Raw genomic sequence first — 8,005 nt, forward strand, 5'->3', positions numbered from 1 at the left:
CCTAGCTGGTTAAATAAAGGTGTTCTCCTTCAGCCTACCTGGTTAAATAAAGGTGTTCTCAACTAACCTACCTGGTTAAATAAAGGTGTTCTCAACTAGCCTACTGGTTAAATAAAGGTGTTCTCGACTAGCCTACCTGGTTAAATATAGGTGTTCTCAACTAGCCTACCTGGTTAAACAAAGGTGTTCTCAAACTAGCCTACCTGGTTAAATAAAGGTGTTCTCAACTAGCCTACCTGGTTAAATAAAGGTGTTCTCAACTGGCCTACCTGGTTAAATAAAGGTGTTCTCAACTTGCCTACCTGGTTAAATAAAGTGTTCTCAACTAGCCTACTTGGTTAAATAAAGGTGTTCTCAACTTGCCTAGCTGGTTAAATAAAGGTTTCTCAACTTGCCTAGCTGGTTAAATAAAGGTGTTCTCAACTGGCCTACCTGGTTAAATAAAGGTGTTCTCAACTTGCCTAGCTGGTTAAATAAAGGTTTTCTCAACTTGCCTAGCTGGTTAAATAAAGGTGTTCTCAACTGGCCTACCGGGTTAAATAAATGTGTTCTCAACTAGCCTACCTGGTTAAATAAAGGTGTTCTCTCAACTAGCCTACCTGGTTAAATAAAGGTGTTCTCAACTAGCCTACCTGGTTAAATAAAGGTGTTCTCAACTAGCCTACCTGGTTAAATAAAGGTGTTCTCAACTAGCCTACCTGGTTAAATAAAGGTGTTCTCAACTTGCCTACCTGGTTAAATAAAGGTGTTCTCAACTAGCCTACCTGGCTAAATAAAGGTGTTCTCAACTAGCCTACCTGGTTAAATAAAGGTGTTCTCAAATAGCCTACCTGGTTAATAAAGGTGTTATAAATCCATAAAATAAATGTATCTCTACCTGTTCTGATGTCATGGCCGATCCCTTCCACTTGGATGGTGGCGTTGGCTATGCCCGCCCCTGCATGTCCCAGACAATGCCTTTGATCCCACGATGCACCTGTGCATGAAAGGTCAGAGGTCAAAGATCAACTGACTGAATAATAATAATAACAACAATAATAATAATAATATGTAACGTATCATATATAATATTAATTTGATGATATTATATTTTATTTTGGGGGGTAAAAACAAGTTTTAACAGTATTTAAAAGTACAATAAACCCCAGAGTATGACACATGAATGCTTAAAAACTATTATTTTCAATGTGATCCTTGATATAAATATTTAAACAGTATAATATGCCTGGTTTCAGAAAGCTAGGCGTATGTCACTACTTCGCAGGAGAGGCATTTGAACGTCTTGTTGTCCTTGTTGTCATGGAAATGCCTTCTGGAACATGTCAACTTTCATGTGCCTTAATAAACCAACGTTTATTCAATCTGTAAATACGAATACAATTTGTTAAAATACTAGCTTAATTGGTTTAAGCCACGGAAAACGGCAGGAACCTTCTCGTCAGCCAGGATTTTATTGCAAGTCAAAGCATATTGTTCGCTAGCTAACGTTAGGTTATCTTAATGGCTCGCTAGCTAACGTTATCTTACTGGCTCGCTAGCTGATGTTATCTTACTGGCTCGCTAGCTAACGTTAGATTATCTTACCGGCTGGCTAGCTAACATTATCTTACTGGCTGGCTAGCTAATATTATCTTACTGGCTGGCTAGCTAGCGTTATCTTACTGGCTGGCTAGCTATCATGACCTTCTCTGGACTCTATGCCCTCTCTAGACTCTACAACCTCTCTAGACTCTACGCCCTCTCTGGACTCTTTTTTTTATTTTTATTTTTTTTACCTTTATTTAACCAGGCAAGTCAGTTAAGAACATATTCTTATTTTCAATGACGGCCTGGGAACAGTGGGTTAATTGCCTGTTCAGGGGCAGAACGACAGATTTGTACCTTGTCAGCTCGAGGGTTAGAACTCGCAACCTTCCGGTTACTAGTCCAACGCTCTAACCACTAGGCTACACTGCCGCCCCAACTCTACGACCTCTCTAGACTCTACACCCTCTCTGGACTCTACGCCCTCTCTGGACTCTACGCCCTCTCTGGACTCTACGCCCTCTCTGGACTCTACGCCCTCTCTGGACTCTACGACCTCTCTGGACTCTACGCCCTCTCTGGACTCTACGCCCCTCTCAGGGCTCTACGCCCTCTCAGGGCTCACAACCTCTCTGGACTCTACAACCTCTCTGGACTCTACAACCTCTCTGGACTCTACACGCCCTCTCTGGACTCTACGCCCTCTCTGGACTCTACGACCTCTCTGGACTCTCGACCTCTCTGGACTCTCGACCTCTCTGGACTCTCACGACCTCTCTGGACTCTCGACCTCTCTGGACTCTACGACCTCTCTGGACTCTACGCCCTCTCTGGACTCTACGCCCTCTCTGGACTCCACGCCCTCTCTGGACTCCACGCCCTCTCTGGACTCCACGCCCTCTCTGGACTCTACGCCCTCTCTGGACTCTCGCCCTCTCTGGACTCTACGCCCTCTCTGGACTCTACGCCCTCTCTGGACTCTACGCCCTCTCTGGACTCTACCCCTCTCTGGACTCTACACCCTCTCTGGACTCTACGCCCTCTCTGGACTCTACACCCTCTCTGGACTCTACAACCTCTCTAGACTCACACGCCCCTCTCTGGACTCTACGCCCTCTCTGGACTCTACGCCCCTCTCTGGACTCTACGCCCTCTCTGGACTCTACACGCCCCTCTCTGGACTCTACACCCTCTCTGGACTCTCGCCCTCTCTGGACTCTACGCCCTCTCTGGACTCTATGCCCTCTCTGGACTCTACGCCCTCTCTGGACTCTCGCCCTCTCTAGACTCTACGCCCTCTCTAGACTCTCACGCCCCTCTCTAGACTCTACGCCCTCTCTCTGGACTCTACACGCCCTCTCTGGACTCTATGCCCTCTCTAGACTCTATGCCCTCTCTGGACTCTATGCCCTCTCTGGACTCTACACACCCTCACTGGACTCTACATACTGTACCTGCTCCATGAAGACGAGCAGAGACTCCCGGTTGTTTTCCACTCCTCCGCCAGCTCACTCTCATGGGGAATTTGTCACAGCCCACGTACATTGACAGCTCAAAGCAGTTTGTGCAGTAGCTGAAGTCGTTCATACCTGCCGACACAGAGACAGTGGTGCTACTGCACTGTAACACTGAGAGACAGGGGGCTAGTCGTCCATACCTGCCAACACAGCGGCACAGACAGAGTAATTTATCTGTCGGCCAACTGCCCAATGAAAAGACATCAGCTCATATGTTATTTTTCACCAGTGTTTTATAAAGATAATAAATCAAATCAGCATGTGTTTAAATGAAGAGCTACTCTGGTACTGGTCTGTGGTATGTTTTCCATCGGCAGGGACTGGGAAACTGGTCAGAATTGAAGGAATGATGGATGGCGCTAAATACAGGGAAATTCTTGAGGGAAACCTGTTTCAATCTTCCAGAGATTTAAGACTGGGACGGAGTTCACCTTCCAGCAGGACAATGTCCCTAAGCATACTGCGAAAGCAACACTTGAGTGGTTTAAGGGGACACATTTAAATGTCTTGGAATGGCCTAGTCAAAGCCCAGACCTCAATCCAATCGAGAATCTGTGGTATGACTTAAGATTGCTGTGCACCAGCGGAACCCATCCAACTTGGGAGCTGGAGCAGTTGTGCCTTGAAGAATGGGAAAAACTCCCAGTGGCTAGACGTGCCAAGCTTATAGAGACATACCCCAAGAGACTTGCACATGTAATTTCAGCAAACGGTGTCTCTACATATTATTGACTTTGGGAGGTGAAAAGTTATGCACGCTCAAGTTCATTTTTTGTCTTATTTGTTGCTTGTTTCACAATAAAACATATTTTGAATCTACAAAGTGGTAGGCATGTTGTGTCAATCAAATGATACAAACCCCCCAAAATATATTTTAATTCCAGGTTGTAAGGCAACAAAATAGGAAAAATGTCAAGGGTTGAATACTTTCGAAAGCCACTGTATGTTGCATGAGACTTTAAAAAACTTTTTCATACCTGACGTGCCCTGTTCGGCATTTGCTGTATGATCGATGAGAATCTCCATATTGCAAATGTACGGTCCCTTACTAGACACGTCTGCGAATGTTTGAAAATTTGCCGACAGCGTCGGGCCGTGCACCAGGGCCAGATCTTCCGGGAAGTCATCGAACGAAGTGTCTCGGACATTCGATTTCCGTTTTATAACATTTAAAAATGTTGGTCATTTTTCCGTTGTCCCCGTAAATTCCACCAGATGGCGAATGGATTCTATTTGCAAATGTACAAAACATCACCAATCATGACATGGCCATTTCTCCTAAATGGTAAAGACTTTCCAAGACGAAACTTGGTGAGCATAGGTTTGGTCTAATGGGCTGTTAGCCCAGAAACATAGCATAGGTTTGGTCTAATGGGCTGTTAGCCCAGAAACATAGGTTTGGCCTAATGGGCTGTTAGCCCAGAATCATAGGTTTGGCCTAATGGGCTGTTAGCCAGAAACATAGGTTTGGACTAATGGGCTGTTAGCCAGCAACATAGGTTTGGACTAATGGGCTGTTAGCCCAGAAACATAGGTTTGGCCTAATGGGCTGTTAGCCCAGAAACATAGGTTTGGCCTAATGGGCTGTTAGCCAGAAACATAGGTTTGGACTAATGGGCTGTTAGCCAGCAACATAGGTTTGGCCTAATGGGCTGTTAGCCCAGAATCATAGGTTTGGCCTAATGGGCTGTTAGCCCAGAATCATAGGTTTGGCCTAATGGGCTGTTAGCCCAGAAACATAGGTTTGGCCTAATGGGCTGTTAGCCCAGAAACATAGGTTTGGCCTAATGGGCTGTTTGCCCAGAAACATAGGGATTTGGCCTAATGGGTTTGGACTAATGGGCTGTTAGCCCAGAAACATAGGTTTGGCCTAATGGGCTGTTAGCCCAGAAACATAGGTTTGGCCTAATGGGCTGTTAGCCCAGAAACATAGGTTTGGCCTAATGGGCTGTTTGCCCAGAAACATAGGTTTGGACTAATGGGCTGTTAGCCCAGAATCATAGGTTTGGACTAATGGGCTGTTAGCCCAGAAACATAGGTTTGGACTAATGGGCTGTTAGCCCAGAATCATAGGTTTGGACTAATGGGCTGTTAGCCCAGAAACATAGGTTTGGCCTAATGGGCTGTTAGCCCAGAAACATAGGTTTGGCCTAATGGGCTGTTAGCCCAGAAACATAGGTTTGGCCTAATGGGCTGTTAGCCCAGAAACATAGGTTTGGCCTAATGGGCTGTTAGCCCAGAAACAAGATGGCGTCGAGGTCTCAACGCTTTTTGAGTTAAGGCCATTTTTCTGGGATTAAAGGTCAAAAACCAAAATAGAGCGCTAATTTGACCGCTTCACGTAGAAGTACATGAGCCTACGATGTCTTGAAAAAAAGAACCAGCCATTTATCTACGAGAAATTGTACAATGTACAATTGGTGATGGTCAAAGAAATGTGTTTTTTCCCCCAAAAAGTTTGAAATGAAGAACTACTCTGGTACTGGTCTGTGGTAATAAATCAAATCAACATGTGTTGAAATGAAGAGCTACTCTGGTACTGGTCTGTGGTAATACATCAATACATTAATTTAATTGAATCAGAGATTAATTGAAATTAATTGAATTGAACTGAAATGAATTGAACTGAACTGAATTGAACTGAAATGAATTGAACTGAACTGAATTGAATTGAACTGAAATGAATTGAACTGAACTGAACTGAATTGAACTGAACTGAAATGAATTGAATTGAATTGAATTGAATTGAACTGAACTGAAATGAACTGAACTGAATTGAACTGAACTGAAATGAACTGAACTGAATTGAAATGAACTGAAATGAATTGAACTGAATTGAATTGAATTGAATGGAAAACATCAACACTAACTCCCTGCCGCGGTGTGCCAGGACGCCCCGTTGATGGTGCCATCTTCCTTGGCAAAGTCCTCGGTGTGGCAGACTCGTCGTCTGGCGTCGGTCATCAGGCGGTGGGTGGATGCGTAGGAGAAGGCGAGCCAGCGGAAGACGTGGTCGTCTGGGGTGGGGGTCTGCTCCCTGGATACACCCTGGGAACGGGTCCTGTCGTAGGGGAAGGTCACCACCAACTCCCCTCCCTGGAGGTTACCACCCAGGACGAACGGGATCTTCTCCATCCAGGAGACCAGCGCACGCGTCTCTGCTGCTACCTGAGGAGAGGAGGAGAGGAGAGGAGAGGAGAGGAGAGGAGAGGAGAGGAGAGGAGAAAAAGGGAATGGGAGGAAAGAGGGGAAAGAGGAAAGGAGGAGAGAAAGAGAGGAGAGGAGAGGGGAGAAGTGAGGAGGAAAACCAGAAGTCCTCTATCTGTCATAGTGACAGGATGAGAACCAGAAGTCCTCTATCTGTCATAGTCACAGGATGAGAACCAGAAGTCCTCTATCTGTCATAGTGACAGGATGAGAACCAGAAGTCCTCTATCTGTCATAGTGACAGGATGAGAACCAGAAGTCCTCTATCTGTCATAGTGACAGGATGAGAACCAGAAGTCCTCTATCTGTCATAGTGACAGGATGAGAACCAGAAGTCCTCTATCTGTCATAGTGACAGGATGAGAACCAGAAGTCCCTCTATCTGTCATGGAGTCATAGTGACAGGATAAGAACCAGAAGTCTCTATCTGTCATGGAGTCATAGTGACAGGATGAGAACCAAAAGTCCCCTATCTGTCATGGAGTCATAGTGACAGGATGAGAACCAGAAGTCCCTCTATCTGTCATAGTGACAGGATGAGAACCAGAAGTCCTCTATCTGTCATAGTGACAGGATGAGAACCAGAAGTCCTCTATCAGTCATGGAGTCATAGTGACAGGATGAGAACCAGAAGTCCTCTATCTGTCTTAGTGACAGGATGAGAACCAGAAGTCCTCTATCTGTCATAGTGACAGGATGAGGACAGAAGTCCTCTATCAGTCATAGTCATAGTGACAGGATGAGAACCAGAAAGTCCTCTATCTGTCAGTGACAGGATGAGGAACCAGAAGTCCTCTATCTGTCATAGTGACAGGATGAGAACCCAGAAGTCCTCTATCTGTCATAGTGACAGGATGAGAACCAGAAGTCCTCTATCTGTCATAGTGACAGGATGAGAACAGAAGTCCTCTATCTGTCATAGTGACAGGATGAGAACCAGAAGTCCTCTATCTGTCATAGTGACAGGATGAGAACAGAAGTCCTCTATCTGTCAGTGACAGGATGAGAACCAGAAGTCCTCTATCTGTCATAGTGACAGGATGGAACCAGAAGTCCTCTATCTGTCATAGTGACAGGATGAACCAGAAGTCCTCTATCTGTCATAGTGACAGGATGAGAACCAGAAGTCCTCTATCTGTCATAGTGACAGGATGAGAACCAGAAGTCCTCTATCTGTCATAGTGAAGGATGAGGAACCAGAAGTCCTCTATCTGTCATAGTGACAGGATGAGAACCAGAAGTCCTCTATCTGTCATGGAGTCATAGTGACAGGATAAGAGCAGTCCTCCTCTATCTGTCATGAGTCATAGTGACAGGATGAGAACCAGAAGTCCCCTATCTGTCATGGAGTCATAGTGACAGGATGAGAACCAGAAGTCCTATCTGTCATGGAGTCATAGTGACAGGATGAGAACCAGAAGTCCTCTATCTGTCATAGTGACAGGATGAGAACCAGAAGTCCTCTATCTGTCATAGTGACAGGATGAGAACCAGAAGTCCTCTATCAGTCATGGAGTCATAGTGACAGGATGAGAACAGAAGTCCTCTATCTGTCATAGTGACAGGATGAGAACCAGAAGTCTCTATCTGTCATAGTGACAGGATGAGAACCAGAAGTCCTCTATCTGTCATGGTGACAGGATGAGAACCAGAGAAGTCTCTATCTGTCATAGTGATGGGATGAGAACCAGAAGTTCCCTATCAACTAACTGTGGGATGCGACGACTAACAAGGAACTTTGTTCAGGTGCTCTGTTC

General features: G+C 45.4%; 1 pseudogene; it reads right to left on the bottom strand.

Annotated features, from left to right (window-relative positions):
* Window positions 1-877: 877 nt before the first annotated feature.
* On the bottom strand, window positions 878-6,209 carry LOC127923401 (inactive carboxypeptidase-like protein X2; annotated as a pseudogene).
* Between the last annotated feature and the right edge of the window lie 1,796 nt (window positions 6,210-8,005).

The sequence above is a fragment of the Oncorhynchus keta genome, unplaced genomic scaffold (genome assembly GCF_023373465.1).
Source record: "Oncorhynchus keta strain PuntledgeMale-10-30-2019 unplaced genomic scaffold, Oket_V2 Un_contig_29570_pilon_pilon, whole genome shotgun sequence".
NCBI classification, from domain to species: domain Eukaryota; kingdom Metazoa; phylum Chordata; class Actinopteri; order Salmoniformes; family Salmonidae; genus Oncorhynchus; species Oncorhynchus keta.